The 26,863-nt window shown below is 42.3% G+C and overlaps 1 long non-coding RNA gene across 1 annotated transcript in view; it reads left to right on the top strand.

The window, feature by feature from the left end:
* LOC118938220 overlaps positions 1–26,863 on the top strand; it is a 34,524-nt gene that overhangs the window by 4,356 nt on the left and 3,305 nt on the right. Inside the window, exons 2-4 of the long non-coding RNA XR_005035468.1 lie at positions 5,093–5,163; positions 19,770–19,891; positions 23,210–23,317. This is a non-coding gene — a long non-coding RNA (uncharacterized LOC118938220). The remainder of the gene's footprint in view (positions 1–5,092; positions 5,164–19,769; positions 19,892–23,209; positions 23,318–26,863) is intronic.

The following is a 26,863-nucleotide window of genomic DNA, read 5'->3' as shown; positions in this document are numbered from 1 at the left end:
AGACACAGAGTGGAATCATTCACAAAGTACTTTGAGCTCAACAGGGAACAAAGAGACAGTGAAAGCAACAGTCTTTTACTGTTCTCCCGGCTCTCGTTAAATAATTGCTTGCTTCTCGTCAGTATTCTCTCACTTTCTTTTTCTCACTCCTTCTCTATTTTTCTCTCTTTTTCTCTCTCAAATCAACGTTATACTGTTCTAAAAAAAATCCTGCTTCCCACTTTAGCCTGATGGGAGTAATTTGAGTGTCAGTTGGATTCAATCTGGACAATCTCTCCTTCAATCAAAACGTTTTTCTCTGACTCCTATTCGAGTTCAACTTCATTTTTTGATTCAATCCATCTCCCAGCGTTATGAACTTCAACACTGAGAACTTGCCTAACACAGTCAATACTCAGAGTGGTAGACCAACAAATCAACGACAATCCAATGTTGAACTACCTGATTCCCTACTTTCGCAGAGCTATAAATAGATGTTGAATGAGTGAGTCGTAGTAAGGAGGAAGGAAGAGACAGACGGATGGAGGGTCAGCTAGATGATTTAGGTAATGTAATAGTCATGATGATGATGATGTGATGCTCCTTTCTGTTAGCCTAGCTGTGTGTGTGTGTGTGTGTGTGTGTATTAGCTCTCTGCCAAAACTCTTAACCCCTCCCCCCACCCCCCCATTCAGTGCCTCAGGTTCCCTGATTCAGCAGTGGATCCATATTTTGTAATAGATTGCAGAAAGCTTAATTAATGCATATTGAAAGATTGTAAAAGGCTGTCTACAGGGAGACAGAGTGCATGTACTGAGGGAAGTCTGGTTTCTCAGTGGTCGTTTATCATACTAGTGCTACTGTGCTGAAAGTTGCTGTGTTGTTTGTTTTGCATATGTAGATGGATCCACATGCATACATCAGTCTGGCACGCATACAGGTAACTGCCAAAATAAAGGAAACACCAACATAAAGTATCTTAATAGGGCGTTGGGCCACCACGAGCCAGAACAGCTTCAAAGCGCCTTAGCATAGATTCTACAAGTGTCTGGAACTCTATTGGACGCCATTATTTCACAATAAATTCCATAATTTGGGGTTTTGTTGAGGGTGGTAGAAAACACTGTCTCAGGCACCGCTCCAGAATGTCCCATAAGTGTTCAATTGCGTTGAGATCTGGTGACTGAGACGGCCATGACATATGGTTTACATCATGTTCATGCTCATCAAACCATTCAGAGACCACTCATGTCCTGTGGACGGGGGCATTGTTATCCTGGAAGAGACCACTCCCACCGGGATAGATCTGCTTCACCATAGGTTGAAGTTTATCCCTCAGAATGGCTGTGTATTTATTGGGATTTACCTTGCCCTCTAAGGGGTTGAGTGGACCTAAACCATGCCATGAAAAATCACCCAACACCCTAACAGAGCCACCAGAACCCTCATTTACTCAAGAGTAGGACCATATATAATATTGCCAGATGACAGCCACACATAGGTATACACAAATGACTAGATGTCACTCTCAAAGTCAATGAGACGTTAATGCCAACAATCATCATAGGAAGAGGCGATAGAGGGATGGGTGTGGGGGATGTTAAATAATTACCGGAGGTGCCCTTCTCCCGCCTCATTAGCCGTGTCCATCCTGGCCCGCCGTGTTTCTATGACGATGTCAAACGTGGGGCCTATTAGAGCCACTCATACTGGAAGGGCCCCTAAGGCCCCTCAGGAAGTGTGATGCAACTGGAGGCCCTCAATGTTTGCTGCAGTATGGGTCTTATTTAAAGCACAGTCATCAGGTTTCCCCCCATCACACTTCCATCCTGGATGGGTTATTATAGGAAGACAGTTTGACTAAGGAGGCAAGGAGCCATGACTGCTCTCTCTCTCTCTCTCTAACGTCCAGCGTTGTACTGTACTCACATCAGTTGTGGGCAGTTTTTCTCGCACTACAGACGGGTATATCAGTCCTCTAATACAGGACCAGTAAAGGCTCAGTGCACTACTTTTGTGAAAAATTATAATTTTCAATATTTAGTATATTTTTTATTTTTTTATTCTGATTTTTCAGGGGGTGCTGCAGCACCCTCAGCCCCCCTACTTGCTTTGGCTATGTCTGTCAGGGGGTAGTTTTGGTACTGTTTAGTGCTTGAAAAAGAAAAATGAAAAAAAAAACACCATGTCATCTGTTTTGGTGGTTGGATTGGCTAGTTTTAGCGTCTGTTTTAGAATTTGTTCTCTATTTCTCCCTAGGTAGCAGGTACTGTACCAAAGGCATGCTGATCGCTAAACAGGAGGCTGGACAACCAGGTGAAGACCTACATCACCTACAACCAGGGTCGTAATTGGAGGTTACTGCAATCCCCTGCGACAGACCTGGCTGGAAACGATATCCACTATATACTGGCAAGTTATACTGATGCTAACAGGGAAGGCTCTCCGCTGTGGTAATCAAACATGATCTAAGACTGCCTGAACTCTTTGAGGGGCTTTCCCAGACCCAGATGAAGCCTAATCCAGGAGACAGATAAGCATACTCAATAGATAATCTCCATATAAAGTTTATTTTAATCCAGGAATATGTGTTCAGTTCCCTTCAAGTTATATACATAAATGATAACAGTCGTGTTACATCACACACTCAAGGGAGTTTTTGGGGAATTACTTTACGTAATCACATTTAAGATATGAGATGAATTGTGTACCATCTCCTTGTTACTTACAGTTGTCATTCATTTATGTGCCCTATCTTTCCTTTTATCCCACGTGAGGCGACTGTAAAGGATGACTATGTAGAGAAATATCTTTGAGACATTAGCAGTAAGAGTTCATACTGTGGGATACAGGTTGAATACGATTGTGCATTCATGTAACATTCTAATTACATATTATTTTTGATTACCCTGTCACATCCCATTGCAATTGGTGCCCTTACAGCAATGTCACCCGAACAAATATAATTGTCCTTTGCTGTCGGCTCGCCGCTGAGACTTGACTTAATGATTTTATTTTAAAATCCTCTTTCAGTCTCTGTATTAATGAATGATAACGACAAACTATGGAGGCGCAGGAATTACTTTAGTTTAATTCATGTTTGTTTAGTTGACCAAATTTAGTTTGTTTTATAGTTAACTACCTATGTTAGCATTGTTGTTAGCATTTGGTGTTGTAACGGTCGTCGTATGAAGGAGAAGAGGAGGACCAATGCACAGCGTGGTAAGTGTCCATATTTAATAGAACAAACTGAACACGACAAAATACAAAAATAACAAAGTGAAATCACAAACCGAAACAGTTCCGTGTGGAACACACAGACACAGGAAACAATCACACACAACTCAAAAGTGAAACCAGGCTACCTAAGTATGGTTCTCAATCAGGGACAACGATTGACAACTGCCTCTGATTGAGAACCATACCAGGCCAAACACAGAATCCCAAATGATAGAAAAAGGAACATAGACTGCCCACCCCAACTCACGCCCTGACCATACTAAAACAAAGACAAAACAAAGGAACTAAGGTCAGAACGTGACAGGTGTAAATGTAAGTCACTAGAAGACTTCATATTCAAAAGGATTCTATTAGGCTGTATCTTCAGGCTTTCTGAGATGAAGACAGCATAGCAGTTTTTCTTTTCCTTATCTTAAGGACCTTCTCTTGAAATAAAACGCATATGCTTTGTGCACCTTTACAGATCAACCCTATAGTGTTCTATGTACCATTGGTGATTTGATTGACCAGTGTATTATGGCTTTGTCAAATATAATGGGCAGACTGTCATTGCTCACACCTCAGGCCGTATGTTCACTCCATCTCCAAATGCAGACGTATGAAAACCTCTACCCGTCAGGCAGCATATCATCCAAGGCCTCAGCACCGGGAATCATAGTGGCCACAGGTTATAGAATACAGAATGAACATTTGATAGATAAAATTTGATTACTTTATTGTCCACTTATGTGGAAATGAATTTGGCTCAAGAGAAAGATGTCGATTCAATTTGGGTAATGGTACAAAATGAGAATAGCTCTCTGTCATTTCCAGGTCAGTTCTGAAATTCAATTTAATTGTGAATATTATTGTCACGACTCCCGCCGAAGTCGGTCCCTCTCCTTGTTCGGGCGGCGATCGGCGGTCGACGTCACCGGTCTTCTAGCCATCGCCGCTCCACCTTTCATTTTCCATTTGTTTTGTCGTGTTTTTCCGCACACCTGGTTTACATCCCCTCATTACTCTACGTGTAGATTATCCTCTGTTCCCCCCATGTCTGTGTGTGGTTTTGTTCGTTCGTTACGTGTGTGACGCTACAGGTTGGTTTTGCGCCGGGTATTGTGTTTACCCATGGTTTTGTTATTTGTACCTATTTGTGTAATTTGTGCACCTGCTTTTTCCTTGGGCTGGAGTGTTGAGACGCAGTTGCGTCCGGCTGTTTTCCTCTGCCTGAATAAAGTGTGCCTGTTCACTCTTCTCTGCTCTCCTGCACCTGACTTCCTTCGACTAGTTGCGCACACTGTGACAATTATGATGATTATCCAATCCCTAACATTACTGATAGGGATCTGCAAGTCCTGCTATAAACAACTCATATTCAACTGTGTGGGAAAATATTGTATCTTAGCAGCGACAACAAAAATGACCTACATCCATGAATCTGCTTTCTTGATCTCTGTCCTCAAACAATATTTGTTCTGTCACCAAAACAATAGTTTGTCCCCTTCTCCTATCCTCTAATCCCTTACTGGATATGTGAGATCACTAAGCCACTGTGAGCCTGTATAAAATGTACTGAATCTGTCCAGAGACACACCATAACACTTCTGATGTTGTCCTTACTCACAGACGTTTTGGTGATGCAAAGTCACTCGGTTTATTTAAGTGGGCCAGTGCAGACTGAGGACACATGACACAACAGATTATGTTTGTGTGCAAGTGTGTGTTCGGGTAGCTCTACACAACCTTTTGCTCTGGCCCAGTGAATCACTCGCCCCTGCGCCCCCACACACACACACGCACATACACACACACAAGTCAGCTGGTGCATAGATCAGTTGGTGAACCAGACAAACATGATGCAGATGCATGCATTGTTGTATTTTTACCACAGGGAATATTGAGTCTGAGCTGTCATACAATAATGTTGGAATCTCATCTGATGCTGGTAACAACTGGAGACAGGTGAGTTTAGACTGAATCTGGGGATTAAATCTAATAATCAAGAAAAACATTTAATATTTTAGTCTGGAGATAAGTATTTTGGACATGTACTGCTGTCTCTGCCCTTTGATCATGAGGTGTTTTGAAACTCAGTATTCAGCTGTAAACTGATATAGTTTCTTACATCCAGAGATAGATGTGTACAGTACAGTAGGTATGTGGTAAAAAACAATGTAAATATTATATAATATTGAATTGCATTTGGGTCCTCTTTCAAATATTAGAGGAGGAGCACAACATCTGGTTTCTGGGTAAAAGAGGGGCCCTAATCACTGTAAAACAACCAACCATCCCCACCAGAAGGTAGGTTTAAACCTAATTCAGTGCTTGTATCTCTGTTATTTGGTTGCTATAATATGTTAGTACTTCTATTGATGTCAAGAAAACTTTGTTAATTTCACTTCATCTGTTGATTAGAGGCAGTTTTCAAGGTTGGAACAACTTGCAAATCACAAAAGTATGCAATAAAGATACTACAGGTGCATCAAAAATCAATTTGGGGCAAAGGGTTCTTCACGTAGTCCTTTTAGTACTTTAACACTGACCATCCTATTCTAAATTGGAGTGCCTACGTTTTGCCTCAGTGAAGACCAACTCAACTGAAACCACATCTCTCTTCTTCTTATATCACTTTAGGAAAACATTTAGAAATTACTTTTAGCACCAGTCAAGTGTGGAGGATTCCTTCCTTCCTGGTTGTGTCTCCTAGATGATTTAAGTGCACTAGCGGAGGAAAGGAACACTGTTGAATTCTACATAGCAGACTAGGGTTCAAATAGTATTTGTTTTCTTTCAGCGTTTAATTGTGCCATTTAATTGTCTCGAGTGTCAGGTGGCTGGTGTTTGCAATTTTGGGCAGATTCCATTGGATCCATTAGGCCAGGCAAGCTCAATAACGAGCAGCTAAAGTATAACAAATACTATTTGAACCCAGGAAAATGCTGTAGGAATCAATTATCTCTCTCTCTCTCTCTCTCTCTCTCTCTCTCTCTCTGCTAGTGTAATAGTAAACATTTCCTGACCCTGGTATCCTCCTAATAGATGCATATCAATACTTTGTCTGTTGTCTGAGTTTATAGCCAGATGAAGGCATGCCGGCTGACAGAGGTTTGGATGGAAGCTGCAACAAGGGGCATTGTTGAGTGTTGTTCCCAACCTTGTCACACACAGTACTCCAGTGTTCTCACAACTGAAGTGATGTTGATGAGATGTCAGAATAAATAGAGAACAGGCCCGGAGGATGAAAGTTGCCCATTCTCTTTGTGATTACATTTTACCTTTCCGCCCCTGTTTTGTTGTCGTTACAACATGAAACAGTTCTATTCTGGTTTATTTTGAGTGTTGTGTTTTTCTTATTCACCACCTCGCTGTACTGTAAGTAAACCCAAGACCTATGCCGTTGTTGTTTTCTCTTTGTTGTTATGTTTTCACGCTTTGATAATCGAACACAGTTCTGTTATTTTATTCTTAATCTTTTCAGCGGAATGTGTATTAACTATAGTTAATTAGATACAACCTGAGATTCAGCGGGTGACTGTCTATGGAGACTATTCACTCCACTGATCTTCCATGAACCCAGTTGACTCACTGTAATTGAGAGCATCTGGGCTCGTATTCAGCATAGGAATGCTGATCTAGGATCAGATCCCTCTGGTCCCTATACCCTAATTCATTATGAACTGAAAGCCTACTCAGAATTACACTATATATACAAAAGTATGTAGAAACACCTTCAAAATAGCGAATTCGGCTATTCCAGCCACACCAATTGCTGACAGGTGTATTCAATTGAGCACACAGTCATGCAATCTCCATAGACAAACATTGGCAGTAGAATGTCCTTACTGAAGAGCTCGGTGACTTTCAACATTATTATTTCACATTTATTTAACAAGGTTAGCCAGTTGAGAACAATTATTCATTTACAACTGCGACCTGGCAAAGATAAAGCAAAGCAGTGCGACAAAAACAACAACAGAGTTACACATGGGATAAACAAACGTACAGTCAATAACACAATAGAAAAAGTCTGTGTGTGCAAATGTTGTAAGGAGGTAAGGAAATAAATAGGCCATAGTAGTGCAGTAATTACAATTTATCAAATGAACACTGGAGTGATAAATGTGCAGATGATGAGCAAGTAGAAATACTGGTGTGCAAAAGAGAAAAAAAGTAAATAAAAACAATGTGGGGATGAGGTAGTTAGTTGGATGGGCTATTTACAGATGGGCTGTGTACAGCTGCAGCAATCGGTAAGCTGCTCAGATAGCTTATGCTTAAAGTTAGTGAGGGAGATAAAAGTCTACAACTTCAGCGATTGTCACAATTCGTTCCAGTCATTGGCAGCAGAGAACTGTAAGGAAAGGTGGCCACTTCCCTTGAAAAATAGTTTGCCCTACAGCCAATTCTGTCGAATCAAAAAATTTGCAAAAAACAATCCGATTTTGACAGAAATATGGCTGAGACGCAAAGAAAGTTCAAGGAGCTGGGCTACAAGAATGATCAGATTAATATTGCCTTTGAGAAAATTCAAAACAAAACGAGACATGACCTTTTTCAAGGTCAGTCTCGCAAAAAGACGCATTCTTGCGTTCTAACAACCCGCTATTCAAAGTGCTCTGAACAAATTAAGGGAATTGTTCACAAACATTGGCACATCCTAAAATCCGATGATAGTCTCGGTAATGTGTTTTTGGACCTTCAGAGACCAATTGGTAAACTCTGTTTTAACACCCCAAGATATTCCTGAACAACGTCTATTTGCACCCCTACTGGATGGAAATGACAAATGGGCTCAATGCAATGGCACTTATAAATGTAGATCCTTCAAACACCCACAAACAGGGAAATCGATCCCAATAAAAGGTGTTATTACGTGCTCCACTAAGGCAGTTATTTATCTTATAACTTGTCCCTGTGGTAAAAATAATGTAGGTAAAACAAAGCGCGAATTAAAAGTACGTATCTCAGAGCATCGTAGCACCATTAGGTGTAAAAACTTTACTTATCCAGTTGCGACCCACTTCTTGGAGGCAGGCCATTCGATTTCGTCTCTGCGTTATATTGGCATCGAACATGTCACCCTCCCTAGGAGAGGGGGTGACCTTGATAATTTATTGTTAAAACGAGAGGCTTCCTGGATCTTTAATTTAAAGACCCTTGCGCCCTTCGCTCTCAACGTAGACTTTGATCTGAAGCCATTCTTGTGATTATTGTGACTTTACCATTGTAATTGTTCGTAAACTTGTGTAGTCAAATTAATCTATGATCGTATGCTATCCATTTGTTGTTTGTATGCTGTTCTTTGCATGACATTTTAATATTTGATTATTAACCAATGATATGAGGCCACTCTTGGCCATGATTACAGACACCTGTGTCTTTTGACACTATATAAACAAGTCATCCCGCAGTGTTTGTGATTATACCCTGATGAAGACAGCTTGGCTGTCGAAACGTTGGTAATTAAATTTTTGCATCTGAGCTCCTAGAGTGTGCGGCTCTCTTTTAGTTTCATGATACCTTGAGCAGGGCTGAGGTGCACCTGTGACCAGCTCAGAAACCGGATTGCACAGCGGAGAAGGTACGGTGTGATTCAAAATGGTCAGTGATCTGTTTGTTAACTTGGCTTTCGAAGACGTTAGAAAGGCAGGGCAGGATGAATATACGTAGGTCTGTAACAGTTTGGGTCTAGAGTGTTACCACTTTTGAAGAGGGGGATGACCGAGGCAGCTTTCCAATCTTTAGCAATCTTGGATGATACAAAAGAGAGGTTGAACAGACTGCTAATAGGTGTTGCAACAATGGCAGCAGATCATTTTAGAAAGAGAGGGTCTAGATTGTCTAGCCCAGCTGATTTGTACGGGTCCATCTTTTGCAGCTCTTTCAGAACATCTGCTATCTGGATTTGGGTGAATGAGAAGCTGGGGAGGCTTGGGCAAGTAGCTGCAGGGAGTGCGGAGCTGTTGGCCGTAGCCTGGAGGAAAGCATGTCCAGCAGTAGAGAAATGCTTATTGAAATTTGATTTTAGTGGATTTATCGGTGGCGACAGTGTTTCCCAGCCTCAGTGCAGTGGGCAACTGGGAGGAGGTGCTCTAATTCTCCATGGACTTTAGTGTCGCAAAACTTTTTGTAGTTAAAGCTATAGGATGCAAATTTCTGTTTGAAAAAGCTAGCCTTTGCTGACTGTGTGTGCATTGGTTCCTGACTTCCCTGAAAAGTTGCATATATTGGGGACTATTTGATCCTTGCCCAGTCCGCCACAGGATGTTTTTGTGCTGGTCGAGGACAGTCAGGTCCGGAGTGAACCAAGGGCTATATCTGTTCTTAGTTCTACATTTTTTGAAAGGGTCATGCTTATTTAAGATGGTGAGGAAATTACTTTTAAAGAACGACCAGGCATCCTCTACTGATGGGATACCCGGGCCAGGTCGATTAGAAAGGCCTGCTCGCTGAAGTGTTTTAGGGAGCATTTGACAGTGATGAGGGGTGGTCATTTGACCGCGGACCCATAGTGGATGCAGGCAATGAGGCAGTGATCGCTGAGATCCTGATTCAAAACAGCAGAGTTGTATTTGGAGGGCAGGGTGGTCAGGATAATATCTATGACGGTGCCCATTTTTTACAGATTTAGGGTTGTACCTGGTGGGTTCCTTGATAATTTGTGTGAGATTGAGGGCATCTAGCTTAGATTGTAGGACTGCCGGGGTGTTAAGCATATCCCAGTTAAGGTCACCTGACAGAACGAACTCTGAAGATAGATGGGGGGCTATCAATTCACATATGGTGTCCAGGGCACAGCTGGTAGCTGAGGGGGATCTATAACAGGCGACAACAGCGAGAGACTTATTTCTGGAGAGATGAATTTTGAAAATTAGAAGCTCGAACTGTTTGGGCATAGACCTTGAAAGTATGACAGAACTTTGCAGGCTGTCTCTGCATTAGATTGCAACTCTTCCCCCTTTGGCAGTTCTAGCTTGACGGAAAATGTTGTAATTGGGGATGGAAATCTCAGTATTTTTGGTGGTCTTCCTAAGCCAAGATTCAGACACAGCAAGGACATCAGGGTTGGCGGAGTGTGCTAAAGCAGTGAGTAAAGCAAACTTAGGGAGGAGGCTTCTGATGTTAACATGCATGAATCCAAGGCTTTTACGGTTACAGAAGTCAACATGAGAGCGCCTGGGGACACGCAGGGCCTGGGTTAACCTCCACATCACCCGATGAACAGAGGAGGAGTAGGATGAGGGTACAGCTCAAGGCACTCAAAACTGGTCTAGTGCGTTGGGGGCAGAGAATTAAAGGAGCAGATTTCTAGGCATGGTAGGATAGATTCAGGGCATAATGTACAGACAGTAGTTTGGTAGGGTGCGGGTACGGTGGAGGTAAACCTAGGCATTGGATGAAGATAAGAGAGGTTGCATCTCTGGACGCACTAGTTATGCTGGCTGAGGTCACCGCATGTGTGGGAGGTAGGACAAAAGATGTATCTGAGGTATGTTGAGTGGGACTAGGGGCTCCGCAGTAAACTAAAACAATGATAACTTTCCTAAACCACAGTATACAAGTCATGTTGACATTAGAGAGAGACATAAAGCGAGGCAGAGAGCAATCACAGGTGTTGATTGAGAGAGCTAGCTAAGACAACAACTGGTAAGACAACAACAGCTAATCAGCTAAGACAACAACAACAGGTAAAATGGTGATGAATGGGCAGAGGGTCAGTGAACTACACACAGGGCCTGAGTTTGAGGCTGGGGCCGACAGATAAACAAATTGGAGTATCGCGATTAATGAACAGTCCAGCAGGCATCAGCCATGTAGCCAAGTGATCATAGTGTCCAGTGAACAGCAATAGATGAAACAGGGAAGCCGCTATGTAGTCATTATTACACTAGCAAGCGGAAGACATGGCGTTCAAAAAACAAAAACAGTTATCAGGCCGGGGCTAGTAGAAGTGGCTGCATTGACGTCCTGCAAAGGCTGGTTGAGGGCACAACGGATGGAATTATGTTGGAAGATCAGTCGTGATGGAACAGCGGGGCTCCGTGTCAATAAAGGTTCCAGGCCAGTTGGCAAAATAGTTATTGCAGCTGGATTAATTTTGTTTTCTAGCCAGGAGATGCGCCTGGCTCGAGGCTAAATGGTGCTAGCTTCGGGACAAGGGCCTTAGCCACTATAGCCACTCAGTAGCAGCAAGCTAGCAGCGATGATCTGATGCAAAGATCCAGAGCTTACGGTTTCTGATGGTGTAGTGGATTCTAGTCGTGTTAGTGAAGAGTCCGGGAAGCATCAGCTGTGTAGCCGAGTGATCATAGGGTCCACTGAGCAGGCCGGGAGTTGGTCCTGGCTCAAGGCTAGCTTTGGGGCTGGGCAACTCGGTAGCAGCTAGCTAGCTGCGATGAGGAATCCAGTGTTGTAGTGGACAAAAACAGTCCAGTAAGCTCAGGGTTGATAAAGTGCTGTGCAGACTGGCAAGTATTATCCAGGCTAAAAGAGGCTGGTGTCTGTGCTAAAGGTAAATGCCGCTAGCAGTGGCTAACAATGACTAAATAGCTAGTAGCTAATTGGTTAGCTTCTTATGGCTAGCTTCTGATGGAGGTTCTAGCTATAAGGTCTAAAAATATCAGATCCGTATCACATTGGGTGAGGCGGGTTGCAGGAAGGTTTATTTAACTTAAAAATAAAAAAAAGAGATTGAAAATATATTGAAATATATACAAAAAGACATTTGCACGGGAGAACGACAAACAACGTCTGCACTGATAAGCCATCTTGGATATAGCAATGACACCGTCATAGGATGCCAACTTTCCAGCGAGTCAGTTCTTCCATTTTCAGCGCTGCTAGAGCTACCTTAGTCAAATGTAAGTGCTGTTTTGTGAAATAGAAACGTCTAGCAACAATGGCTCAGTCGCAAAGTTTAGGCCACACAAGCTCACAGAGCGGGACCCCTGAGTGCTGAAGCACGTCTGTCATCAGTTGTAACACTCACTACTAAGTTCCAAACTACCTCTGTAAGCAATGTCAGCACAATAACTCTTTGTCGGGAGCTTTATGAAATGTGTCTCCATGGCTCTGGAGCAGTGGAAACGCATTCTCTGGACTGAAGAATTACACTTCACCATCTGGCAGTCTGACGGACTAATCTGTGTTTGGCGGACGTTGCATAATGCCAACTGTAACATTTGGTGGAGGAGGAAAAATGGTCTGGGGCTGTTTTTCATGGTCCGGTCTAGTTCCCTTAGTTCCAGTGAAGGGAAATCCTTTGTTTCCAGTGAAGGGAAATCTTAACACTACAGCATACATTCTAGACAATTTTGTGACAACAGTTGGGGAAGGCCCTTCCCTGTTTCAGCATGAAATTGTTCCCGTGCACAAAGCGAAGTCCATACAGAAATGTTTTGCCGAGTTCGGTGTGGAAGAACCAGACTTGCCTGCACAGAGCCCTGACCTCAACTCCATCTAATACCATTGGGATGAATTGGAACGCCGACAGCGAGCCAGGCCAAATAGCCCAACATCAATGCCTGACCTCACTAATGCTCATGTGGCTGAATGGAAGTCCCCGCAGCAATGTTCCAATATTTTGTGGAAAACCCAGACGATTGGATGGGGACCATTGGGGGAAAGGGAGGGATGATGTTATATGTCTCTCCTTCTTGTTCTCTTGGAGAGAAGATGTAATGGGATGGGAGGAAAGAATATAGGGGGTGGGAGAGAGGAATTTCAATGAAACTAATGATGTCTCGTCTTTATTACCAGACGTCTAAATGGGAGATCATAAGGTTTGTCAGTATGTTAGTTTAGGACTGAATGCCCTATTTGATAGACAAATTTAACGAGGAAGGTTCCATTACTCATAGACTTAAGGTAATTGGTGAAAACTTGTAGAGCTGACAACACTTGCTGAGTTATATTATCTTGTGTATCCATCTAGTTGCCATGGAGAATAGTTTTTGCTTTTTGTTATGAAGGAACAGTGAGGTTCTCTTACTTTGGTTTCTCAATGCTTTTCGGACACTTTAGCCATAGTTCCAAGTGGCAGCTTATCAAGATAGACTACAAGTCCATCTTCAACAGGAAATGTACAGAAGGAGATTATCAGACGTTGCACCTTCACAACAAACTAAGACCTCTTTAAAAGGAAATCATTCCAACTTCTTAATGTGTCCCAATTTACCTAATACCTATGTACTTACATGGTAGTTAGGGACTGTATGTTATTTATAATGGGCGATACCTGGAGAAAAATTTACCTCTGAAATGAAAATGAATGGCTCTCCCTGAACGCAAAAAAAAGTACCCAAAAGAATAATTAAACATGAAGTGGACAGCATAGAACATGACTACCATTTACCCTCACTCATAGAACAGACCAGAACCTTAAGTTTGGAACAATGCTAAAGCTGTCTATATCAACTGTAAAAAAATGAGTGGGAGAGAACCAGTTACAATTGTAGTATTTGATCATCAATTAATTTGCCATTTGTTTGAATTGCACAGCAGCCCCATGTTATCGCGTAGGCATATATGCACTTATAATTTTCTATTTTATTTCATGATATTGTTGTTACAAAACAGATTTGTGTTGACTCTGATTAGGGCATGGGAATATGAGAGAAAACTATGCATGCATAGCTCACAACATGATCCTCAATCCATACTGGCCAAACTGGTGTTTCTATTTTAATTCTAACATCAAAAAAAAAAAATGTTAAACAGCCTAAATGCAAAATTTAGATTTTGTCAACTAGATGGCATCAGTGTATGTGCAAAGCTTTAGACTGATCCAATGAACCATTTCATTTCTGTTCAAAATTTTGTATCAAGACTGCCCAAATATGCCTAATTTGTTTATTAATAACATTTCATGTTCAAAAATGTGCACTCTCCTCTGTCACGACTTCCACCGAAGTTGGTCCCTCTCCTTGTTCGAGCGGTGTTCGGCGGTTGACGTCACCGGCTTTCTAGTCGCTACCGATCCATGTTTAATTTTCATTTGGTTTTGTCTTCATTATACACACCTGATTTCTATTACATTTATTATGTTCCTTATTTAACCCTCAGGCTTCCCTCTCTGTTCAGTGCGTTATTGTTTGTCATGTAGGTTTGTGTTCTTGTGCTTTGGATTTTTGTGTTTTCCGTGTTGGAATATTATTCTTCATTTTTTAGTAAACTGTCGGACTATACTCATCTATATCCTGCGCCTGACTACCTTTCTCCATTCACCAACATCCTCAAACAATAGCATGGTATTCTTTCACTGTAATTGCTACTGTAAATTAGACAGTGCACTTAGATTAACAATAATTTAGGCTTTATGCCAATTTCAGATATGTCTATGTCCTGGGAATTTTCTTGTTCCTTTCAACCTCATGCTAATCGCATTAGTCTACGTTAGAGCAACTGTCCCCTGGAAGGGACACCGATTCCGAAGAAGTTTCAAATGGCAGGCTAATGCCTGGAAATAATAATACTATAATAATACATTTTTGTTCCTTCTTAGGCTACCTGGCTTGCTCCTGACTGATTTTAGAGTTAGTATCTTGTTCAATAGCCTGTTGAAAGGTTGAAGGTCAATTGATAGTGACAGAATCACACATTACTTGCCAAGTCATTTTTTTTGTCTCCTATAGAAGGTTATAGCACAGCCTCTGAATGTCATAGAGACAAACCAAAGATATCTCATATGCATCGGAGTCACGTCTTTACCCGCAATTTCACAGCTTGTTTCTGGCATAAAGCATTGCAGACTAACGTGTCGTTATAGATCACTTTATATAATCAGGTCCCAAAATATTTTATCAAAATAACAAGTCAACCAGGGGGTAGACCTATGCTTTTAGCCATTTTCTTTAACAAAAGAAACCCTCACATGCCCCCTCAATTCGAGCCCTGGCTTTAAATTAACACACCAAGCCTCCACTGACACAGATATTTAAGGAGTGTATGGTGACTGAAGGACTTGGCTGACAAAGTCTATGGGAGAGTAGACTATAATTTCATCTGTCAAACAGGTAGGCCTAATTCTTATATCTTGAATAGGAAGAAAAAGGCTCCAACACAAAGTCCTCTTGATGTTAGTAGCCTAAAGTCAAATTAAACTGCTGCTGCTTCATAGTAATGTAAGTAAGTTATGTCAATTACTTGAATATGGCTTATTGGGAGGTCAAACACTCTGATAAATAGCTTAAATTATATCAGTAGCAATCAGTAGCTAACCTCCAGTCTTCCTTTTCATCTTCACTCTCTCCCTCTCAATCTGAACAGATATATAATTTAAGGGACAAATAAAAAAATCCAGAAGAAGCCTTTGACTCGCCCCCTAAAGCGTCATCGAACACATCACAGTCATTTGTTAGGCAGCACAAAAGGGTTGTCACTTATACTCCCTCTCTGGCCTGTCCGAGCCACAGCCAGCTGTGGCAGGTTCCCACACTACAGCAGGGGTAACCGGTCTGCTCCTGATCTCCACACCTTTTTTTAATTTTTATTTTATTTATTTCACCTTTATTTAACCAGGTAGGCTAGTTGAGAACAAGTTCTCATTTGCAACTGCGACCTGGCCAAGATAAAGCATAGCAGTGTGAACAGACAACACAGAGTTACACATTGTAACAACTTTCACCATTGTCAAGCGCACCTGCGCCTCATGAAACTCACCTGGACTCCATGACACTCACCTGGACTCCATCACCTTGATTATCTTCCCTATATCTGTCTCTCCCCTTGGTTCTTTCCTCAGGTGTTATTGACTCTGTTTCATGTCTGTGCGTTGTTTGTGTTTTGTGCTTAATGGTTTGTTTATTTTCTTAAAACACTCACTGTACCTGCTTCCCGACTCTCAGCGCACTCGTTACAGAATAACACCTCTCCTAAGGGAAGCGTCAGGGAGTTTTCTTTTTTGTTTGTGTCAGTGTAAATGACGTCGGGTCCGGGTAGCCGCTACAGGCTCTCATGCCTCAGCCGGATCGCCAGGCTCCCCTGCCTTAGCCGGTCTGAGAGGTTCCCGCGCCCCAGCCGGCGTGACAGGTTCCCACAATTCAGCAGGGGTGACCGGTCCGTTCCTGATCCCCGGGTTCGTCCCCTTTGTCGTCGTCCTGCGCGTCGGGGAGGGGGTCACGTCTACTCCCTCTGTGGGCATAAGCTATATGAACAGCATGCAAAGAGAAGCAAAGGTCAAAGTTATATTTTGAAGAAAAGGTATTTCCTTCCCAAGTTTTTGTGCTGCTGGTATGGTTTATATGAAACTAATTTACACTGCATTACACACTGCAATGGAAAGGCATTCCCAATCATGAGCGCCAGCTTGCCCTGCTCTTGCTGATGTAAACCCTTGTAACGTGTGCGCTGAGAGTCAGGAAGCAGGTACAGGGCGTGAGTGTTTAATTAAATAAACAAAACAATAAACACGATACACAAACAAAGCACCGACATGAAACAGAGTCAATTACCCCTGAGGAAAAAACCAAGGGGCGTGACAGATATAGGGAAGATAATCAAGGAGGTGATGGAGTCCAGGTGAGTGTCATGAGGCGCTGGTGCGCTTGGCGATGGTGAAAGGTGTGCAGGATAATCAGCAGCCTGATGACCTAGATACCCCCCCCCTTTAATTATATGAGCTTCACCAAAGCCCTTTGACTCTCAGGTCAATTCAGTGTCTATAAATGAATTCTCTGAGAGTGCTTACAAAACAATTCTTAGTATAATTTATAGCCAAGACACACCCCTCACAACTCACATGACAAATAACAGATTTTAGGAACATTACAAAGGAAGACTATTAATTGAGAGAGGAGTATCCCATAGCCAGAAAGCATTAGCTATAAATTATTGTTCAGTTTGGTTTCTTTAGACGAGATTCTAATCTCGTTCCTGGTACCACTTAGGACCAAAACATTACCTCGTCCAATGGCATATATCAATTATCAATTCTAGATACTCCCATCTCAAATACCATCCCTCCTGGACAAGCTCACGGAGACAGTGAGCCTCTTATGTCATATACTAGGTCAAGCTCAGAGGGGACATACAATAGTTACAGACACATTCCCAAAAGAAGACAAGCCTCCATTCTGTCCTCCCCTTCTGATATTCTTCATAGCATCACATGGTTTAACATATACATTGACATATGAAGACAAGCCTGACCTCTCCCCTCTCTGGGCCCCAAGTGACTTTACCCACATCTTATTTATCAATGTTACCTAACTAATTCTGATTCAGCCACGACACGCAACATGCTTCGCACACCTGTATTTGGGGAGTTTCTCCCATTATTCTCTGCAGATCCTCTCAAGGGCTCCCGGGTGGCGCAGTGGTCTAAGACACTGCATCTCAGTACAAGAGGTACTTGGTTTGAACACAGGCTCAATCACATCCGGCTGCGATTGGGAGTTCCATAGGGAGGCGCACAATTGGCCCAGTAGACATTGTAAATAAGAATTTGTTCTTAGTTAAATCACTTCTTAGTTAAATAAAGGTTACATGTCAAATAAATTATAACAATACTCTCAAGCTCTTTCAGGTTGGATGAGGAGCGTTGCTGCACAGCTATCTCATGGTGTCCAGGCTCTGGCTGGGTCACCAGAGATTTCGATTGGGTTCAAGTCTGGGCTCTGGCTGGGTCACTCAAGGACTTCAGAGAATTGTCCCGAAGCCACTCCTGCGTTGTCTTGTCTGTGAGCTTAGGGTTGTTGTCCTTTTTGATGGAGAAACTTCGCCCCAGTCTGAGGTCCTGAGCACTCTGGAGCAGGATTTCATCAATAATCTCTCTGTTAATCTTTTCCTCGATCCCAACAAGTCTCCCTGTCTCTGCTGCTGAAAAACATCCCCAGAGCATGGTACTGCCACCACCATGCTTCACTAGGGATGGTTCCAGTTTTCCTCCAGACCAAAGAGTTCAATCTTGGTTTCTTCAGACCAGATAATCTTGTTTCTCATGGTCTGAGAGTATTTAGGTATCTTTTGGCAAACTCCAAGTGGGCTGACATGTGCCTTTTACTAAGGAATGGTTTCTGTCTGGCCACTCTACCATAAAGCCCTGATTGGTGGAATGCTGCAGAGATGGTTGTCCTTCTGGAAGGTTCTCCTATCTCCACAGAGGAACTCTAGAGCTCTGTCAGAGTGATCATCGGGTTGTTGGTCCCCTCCTTGACCAAGGCCCTTCTCCCCCATTTGGCCGGGCGGTAGTTCAAAACTTCTTCCTTTTAAGAATGATGGAAGCCACTGTGTTCTTGTGAATCTTTTTGTTTGTTTGTTTTGTTTATTTATCAATTGGTAGTTAGTCTTGTCTCATCGCTGCATCTCCCGTACAGACTCGGGAGAGGCGAAGGTCGAGAGCCGTGCGTCCTCTGAAACACAACCCAACCAATCCGCACTGCTTCTTGACGCAATGCCCACTTTACCCGGAAGCTTGCCACACCAATGTGTCGGAACAAATACCGTACACTTGGGGACGGTGTCTGCATGCACTGCGCCCGGCCTGCATGCACTGCGCCCGGCCTGCATGCACTGCGCCCGGCCTGCCACAGGAGTCGCTAGTGCGCGATAGGTCAAGGACATCCCTGCCAGGCAAATCCTCCCCTAACCCAGACGACGCTGGGCCAATTGTGCGCTGCCCCATGAGTCTCCCGGTCACGGCCGGCTGCGACAGAGCTTGGGCTCGCTTGTGAATCTTCAATGCTGCAGACATTTTTTGATACCCTTCCACAGATCTGTGTCTAGTCACAATCCTGTCTCAGAGCTCTAAGGACAATTCCTTTGACCTCAAGGCTTGGTTTTTGCTCTGACATGCATTGTCAACTGTGGGACCTTATATAGACAGGTGTGTGCCTTTCCAAATCATGTCCAATTAATTGAATTTACCACAGGTGGACTCCAAACAAGTTGTAGAAACTCTCAATGATGATCCATGGAAACAGGATGCACGCGAGCTCAATTTCGAGTCTCATGGCAAAGGGTCTGAATACTTATGTAAATAAGGTATTTCTATTTTATACATTTGCCAAAATTTCTAAAATCTTGTTTTCACTTTGTCATTATGGGGTATTGTGTGCAGATTGCTGTGAAATGTAAAAAAAATATTCAATCCATTTTAGAATAAGGCTGTAACGTAACAAAATGCGGAAATAGTCAAGGGGTCTGAATACTTTCCAATGCCACTGTAGTATAGGTTATGGATAATTTTATTGAGGCCACACTAGGCACACTTGATATTTTGTGCCCAGCAGAGAATCAGTGATGAGGGGCATCATCGGGCACACATCGAGATAATATAACAAACAACTCATTCTCAAACCCTGAGCAATTTGGCATTTAATTGACTAGGAAATTCCTGACCCTCCGCTGGACTAAATAAAAAAATACTAAACCCAACCGATGACTGAAATGTTTTTACATGGTAGATACAGTGTACTTACAGTGTTTGGATCGTTCCAATAAGCTCAATAGGTTAACATAAGAATGGTTTGACTTGCTGTTCTATGCTAATTTGACATTTGAAAATGACATACTGTATTCCCATGTGCGTTCACTACATGGATTCATACCCTGTATTTGTTTCACAGGGCGAGCCGTGTGTGATGGGCCAGAAACAGACCTATATGAAATGCAGACTAGGAAACTATGCATGCTGGGAAAAGACTACGCCCAAGTCAGCTTTGCTGATTCGGGCCCACAACATTGAATGGTAATTATAGTGTACTAGTATAATAACTCACAATTGCAATAAAATAGAACACATCAAATCAAATTTTATTTGTCACATACACATGGTTAGCAGATGTTAATGCGAGTGTAGCGAAATTCGTGTGCTTCTAGTTCCGACAATGCAGTAATAACAAATTAGTTATCTAACCTAACATTTCCACAACTATTACTGTACCTTATATACACGCAAGTGTAAAGGGATAAAGAATATGTACATAAAGAAATATGAATGAGTGATGGTACAGAACGGCATAGGCAAGATGCAGTAGACGGTATCGAGTACAGTATATACATACACATGAACACATGTTCTTTAATCTCAAATCTAAACATACATCAACAGAAGTTTCATGGTCCATAAAAGAGAGAGACATTTGGTATGATGCTTTGTGTACATTGTCCTATTTAAGCCAATTTTGGATTTAATACACTGTTTCAGGATCCATTTCATTTGGCTCATTTTCAGTGTCAGCGCTCCAATTATCAAACATGTTTGGGGATCATTTTATGCAATTTGCTCCTAACGTCTGTCTCTCTGCTTAGCTCAATTTGTAAGGAGTGACGCCGGACAGGAGAAGCAGGTACGGGGCGTCAAACATTTAATAGGGAACACGACAGGAACAGCATCAACACACGGGTAAACAAGGACATATGACAAACATCAGTCCCGAAGCAGGGAACAGAGCTAGGGAAAAGACAGTTATAGGGAAGGTAATAACACAAGTAATAGAGTTCAGCTGAGTCCAATGAGCGCAGATGCTCGTAACGGGGAAAGGCAAGTGTGCGTACTGATGGTGGATTGATTGCGTAATCATGGAGAGCCTGGCGCCCTCGAGCTCCACGGGGACGAAGAGCGCTCTTCCTCCCCCTCCCCCACCCCACCCCCCTCTAGGGTCACCACCCGGCGTCTCCCCTGGGCGCTGGGCAATCAGGCTGGGAGAGGGGGAGGAAGAGCGGGAACAGGCGTGACAGTACCCCACCCCCCTCTAGGGTCACCACCCGGCGTCTCCCCTGGGCGCTGGGCAATCAGGCTGGGAGAGGGGGAGGAAAAGCGGGAGCAGGCGTGACATAATAAGGCGTGACGTTATAATAACGTAGAGACGAGGAAGGGTGTTAACAGGACTGTAGGTTTTATCTTCTAAAGGCAGGGAAGAAAAAAGCAATGATACATGTTTATATAAATACCAGCGGTCAGACTGTATGAGTTTTAATTTGAATGAAGTAGTCTCCTGTGATAGTTGTTTTTAATTATTTTGGGACTGAAATTATTATATGATACATTTCACAAACTTCCTGACTGTAACGGATGTCGTCGGGAGAAAGAGAGGAGGACCAAAGCGCAGCGTGGTTAGTGTTCATCTTTTTAATAAGAAACTGAACACTTCAAAAACACAAAACAACAAAGTGACAACCGAAACAGTTCTATCTGGTGCAGACACACAAAGACTGAAAATATAGAAAAAACTAACATAGACTGCCCACCCCAACTTACGCCCTGACCATACTAAATAAAGACAAAACAAAGGAATAAAGGTCAGAACGTGACACTGACCCTCTCTCTCCCTCTCTCTCTCTCGATAGCGACAGTAAAATGCAAAAATAAAAATCTCTGAGAAACTTCAACGTTCAGAGTGAATAATAAAACTTTTAATTGATTTTGAAGTGTTCACAAAAGTCAAGGACTGAAATGTTATTAACTGATTGCGTATGGTGTAACAGGGTGACAATTCACCGGCCTGTTCTGTGAACAAAAGGTCCAGGAGTTGATTCCAAAGTGGGATATTGCCTAGACTGAACAAAAATATAAACGCAATATGTGTAACAGTTCATATGAGGAAATCAGTCAATTGAAATTGGATGTACTACTAAATTCTCTAAAACGACATTGGAGGTAGGTAGAGAAATGAACATTCAATTCCCTGGCAACTGCTCTGCTGGACATTCTTGCAGTGAGCATGCCAATTGTATGCTCCCTCAAAACTTGAGACAGTTGTGCCATTGTGTTGTGTGACAAAACAGCACATTTTAGAGTGGCCTTTTATTGTCCACATCACAAGGTGCACCTGTGTAATGATTATGCTGTTTAATCAGCTTCTTGATATGCCACAGCTGTAAGGTGGATGGATTATCTTGGCAAAGGAGAAATGCTCACTAACAGGGACGTAAACAACTTTGTGCACACCATTTGAGCGAAATAGTTTATGCATATGGAACATTTCTGGGATCTTTTATTTCAGCTCATGAAACATGGGACCAACACTTCACATGTTGTGTTTATATTTTTGTTCAGTGTATATAAATAGATATACCACCTGATAGATTATATTAATAACAAGTGAGGAGAGATTAGTATTCATATGTAACCAAAATACCCTGGTTGTCTGTTTGACTATAATGTACTAAACTGGACACTATACTTTTGTTAGACTAACTGGAAAGAAATTGAATCAATGTGTTACCAAAGCTGTGATTCAGTGGTGCTGTTATGTCCTTAACTGGACACTGTACCCTCATTGGAATCACTTGGTCCTTATAACCCTTATAACTATTATCCCGACCAACCATAACACCATAACTTCACTTGACAGCCTGTCAATAAATTGGGGGAGGTTCCTAATCACACTGAGGACAGACCAGGCCATAGTGAGTCCTAGAGGGACCTCAGGCTTTGTTGTTTCTTGTTAGTTCTGGCTAGGTAATTCATTGATAAATCATTGACAGCGTCATTATTATAATGGTCACTTGCCTAACCTGCTTTGCCTGATGTAAATCCCTTTGTGATTGGGAGGTAGCTAACGTCAGCCGGTGGAAGTCAGCCAACCCTGACCTGGCTACCTGTGTTGACATGGAGTCCCCCAGGGCTCAGTCTTCCTACCTCTGCTGATCTGGAGCATTTGTCAACCACAGCCAAATCAATATATAATAACAATGCAAAAAATATCTATTATATGTATCGTGCTGAAGGGATAGGAAAGAGAAGCTGTAACGTAAAACACAGTAATACTGTAAGTCCTTTGGATCAAAATCAAATACATTTGTATTTATCACATTCGTAAACAGCAGGTGTAGACTAACAGTGAAATGCTTACTTACGGGCCCTTTCCAACAATGCAGAGAGAAAAATATAGAACAATGAAAATATATACACAAGGAGTAACGATAACTTGGCTATATACACGGGGGACCAGTACCGAGTTGACCTGCAGATGTATGAGGTAATTGAGGTAGATATGTACATATACATTAAGTACAGGCAAAGTGTTGATATTGATCACATTCTGTATGTGATTTGTTATAGTGATTATGGTTATGAATGGTGTAGAGAAGGGAACTGTCTACCAGGGTTCAACCCAGCTGTTGTATCAAGGAGCTGCAGCCAAGGACAGAAGTACCCCAACAGGACAGGGTGAGTTGCACATAGGGACACTATTTTGTAGTGTTTCTAAGTCATCTATTCTGTGAAGGCAACCCTTCTGTATATTTTTGCACAACGAAAGGCCAAATATTTTTCCATTTCATTTTGGAAAGCATTATGTTTGTCCATGTTAAAAAGCCTGAATAGGTATCACACACTTCAAAAGAGAAGTACAACAACACAAAACTTACAGTGGCTACAGTATCTCTCTGTATAGGTTGGCCAATGCTTCATCATCTTCCCATCTTCCCACTGTAATGAAACACTGTCAGGGTGTCACACCCTCTGGCACGGCTCCTAGTGATATTGGCTATTTAGGCCTGAGTCATTCACCAGACAGTAGATCTATACTGAGTGACATAGTGTACTACTGAGAGCTACAAAGCACAGTCAGGAGTCCTAGGACACAGATTAGGATGTCTCAGGATGGCTAAGGTCTAAGGATAATGGTACATCCTTCATTTATGCCTTTGCTTCCCCAGGGTTAAAAGTCAAGTTTTGTCCAGGAGTTCCCTGTTATGTTGTCCCATATACACCAACCGCTGAAAGTTTAATAGCAACTTGCAACACAACATCACCCACACACAGCTACAGGACTCAAGCCCTAAGCTGAGAGACAGAGTAAGAGCTAAAGATCTTAGAGAGAGATGCACCCCTGGAGACCCTGTTATCGAATGATAGACTTAGAGTAGCCTCTTCTAGGGCCATGGCCTTGCCTCGCTCCCCTCACTCCCTAGACACTGTTCAATCACCTCACATTAAATTCAGGTGGAAGAGGTGCAGAGGCGGGCGGTGCTTTCCCCCTGCACTGCAGATAAGAAGTGTCTCTACCACGAGGTCTCTCCCGGGCCCAGCTGTCATATTACAGTGTGATGAGTTGAGGAAATTAGGATGCATTTCCTTCATTAAGAGAGGCCTCCTCTGATAAGACAGACATATGCCATGTGGTCAAAATGTTTGTGAAATGTATCTTATAATCAATTCAGTCCCAAAATATTTAAAAACAACTATCACAGGGGACTAATGGAGGTGAAGAATTTTTATGGCATTGGGTCTCATGCATTCGGAAAATCCTTCAGTCCCATTGAATTCAGACTTTAATTTATATTCATGAAGCCCAAGATGGCAGTATTTCTTGGGGAGAGCAAATGGGCCTAAATATTTAATGTGTGGTACTGCTAAGTAGTAAACATGGCGGTTCAGAAAAATAAAAAGTAAAATAAATGAGAGAGGGAGGTGGAAGAAAGTTTGATGTTTTGAGAGAGGGATGAGTCCTACATCAAGATTTCATTATCACAAAGTGACCGTATAGAATGTCATGTATACTCCAACCAGATTTACTGTACATTAGCGACATTATAGCATGTCATGTGTACTCCAACCAGATTTACTGTACATTAGCGACATTATAGCATGTCATGTGTACTCCAACCAGATTTACTCTACATTAGCATGTCATGTGTACTCCAACCAGATTTACTCTACATTAGCTACATTATAGAATGTCATGTGTACACCAACCAGATTTACTGAACATTAGCTACATTATAGCATGTCATGTGTACACCAACCAGATTTACTGTACATTAGCGACATTATAGCATGTCATGTGTACTCCAACCAGATTTACTCTACATTAGCTACATTATAGAATGTCATGTGTACACCAACCAGATTTACTGAACATTAGCTACATTATAGCATGTCCTGTGTACACCAACCAGATTTACTGAACATTAGCTACATTATAGCATGTCCTGTGTACACCAACCGGATTTACTAAACATTAGCTACATTATAGCATGTCATGTGTACACCAACCAGATTTACTGAACATTAGCTACATTATAGCATGTCATGTGTACACCAACCAGATTTACTGTACATTAGCTACATTATAGCATGTCATGTGTACAGCAACCAGATTTACTGAACATTAGCTACATTATAGCATGTCATGTGTACACCAACCAGCTTTACTCTACATTAGCTACATTATAGCATTTCATGTCTACACCAACCAGAACCAATGGAATAGTCCCAGAAGTTAAAATCCGTCCATCTAGGTCTCCAGGCAGGCTCAATCAAACACTCAAAGCATTTTAAAGAATGCGAAAACTATTTGAACCCAGGTATGACACACCATCAGCACGACAGCACTGACATCACACCATTTATACCATCATTTGTGTGTTGACATTCACCTGAACAAGAGTACATTACACAGTCCTACTGTGTCTGGACCTGAACTAACAAAACCCCTCATTGTCAACCAGCACTGCTGTCCAGACCATGATGCTTACCCTATTATGCATTTTGGATTTTGAGGCCCTCTGAGTCACACATGGAGCCACGGACACAAAGCGTGACATTTAGCCAGCATGCCAGCATCAGTCTCATGCAGATTAGCTACTGAACCCAGGACACCTCAATAGAGAACTAGAAATGTCCAGAGAGTGTGAACAACGGACACCAACAAAATCCTGAGTGACATCGATGCCACTGAAAACCTAAGTGCCATTCCGAGTGACATTTTGGCAAGGATTGTGGGCCATTACAGTTCCACACAATAGCCGCCGACGTTATCCCTTTTCTTCCATTCTATTCTGCCTTTCTTTATTCAGCTTATTCATAGTTTATCATTTTCGGGGTACAATGGCGTGAAATATACCCCCAGAAGCTTTCCCCCACACACAGCAACCCTCTCATGTTTTCACACTCAGCTGTGCTTGAAAGGAAGCAAAGCAGAGCGAGAGAGAGAGGGAATAAAGTGTTTTGCATTTTGCTATTGCTATTATTGTGTTTGTTTCTGGACCAGAGCCCCCTTGTGCTAATGCAGTGTAACAAATGAAGATCCCAATTGCATTGCATTACAATGTGCTGCGGTGTGGCTGGGAGTTAGTTGTGCTTGCTTGTAGGATATGGGAGGGATAAGTGGGAGGGTTTGGTCGCAGCAGCAGCAGGAGCAACAAACAACACGTGTATATAGTTGAAGTCGGAAGTTTACATACACCTTAGCCAAATACATTTAAACTCAGATTTTCACAATTCCTGACATTTAATCCTCATCAGAATTCCCTGTCTTAGTTCAGTTAGGATCACCACTTTATTTTAAGAATGTGAAATGTCAGAATAATAGTAGAGAGAATGATTTTATTTCTTTCATCACATTCCCAATGGGTCAGAAGTTTACATACACTCAATTAGTATTTGGTAGCATTGCCTTTAAATTGTTTAACTTGGGTCAACTGTTTTGGGCAGCCTTCCACAAGCATCCCACAATAAGTTGGGTGAATTTTTTCCCATTCCTCCTGGCAGCTGGTGTAACTAAATCAGGTTTGTAGGCCTCCTTGCCTCCTTTTTCAGTTCTGCCTACAAATTCTCTATCGGATTGAGGTCAGGGCTTTGTGGTGGCCACTCCAATAATTTGACATTGTTGTCCTTAAGCCATTGTGCCACAACTTTGTAAGTATGCTTGGGGTCATTGTCCATTTGGAAGACCCATTTGCACATTTCGCACCAAAGTACATTCATCTC

This window comes from Oncorhynchus mykiss, chromosome 13 (assembly GCF_013265735.2).
Source record: "Oncorhynchus mykiss isolate Arlee chromosome 13, USDA_OmykA_1.1, whole genome shotgun sequence".
In the NCBI taxonomy this organism is placed as follows: Eukaryota; Metazoa; Chordata; class Actinopteri; order Salmoniformes; family Salmonidae; genus Oncorhynchus; species Oncorhynchus mykiss.
Note: the sequence above shows the minus strand (reverse complement) of the source record. Positions and strands in the feature narration are given on the sequence as shown.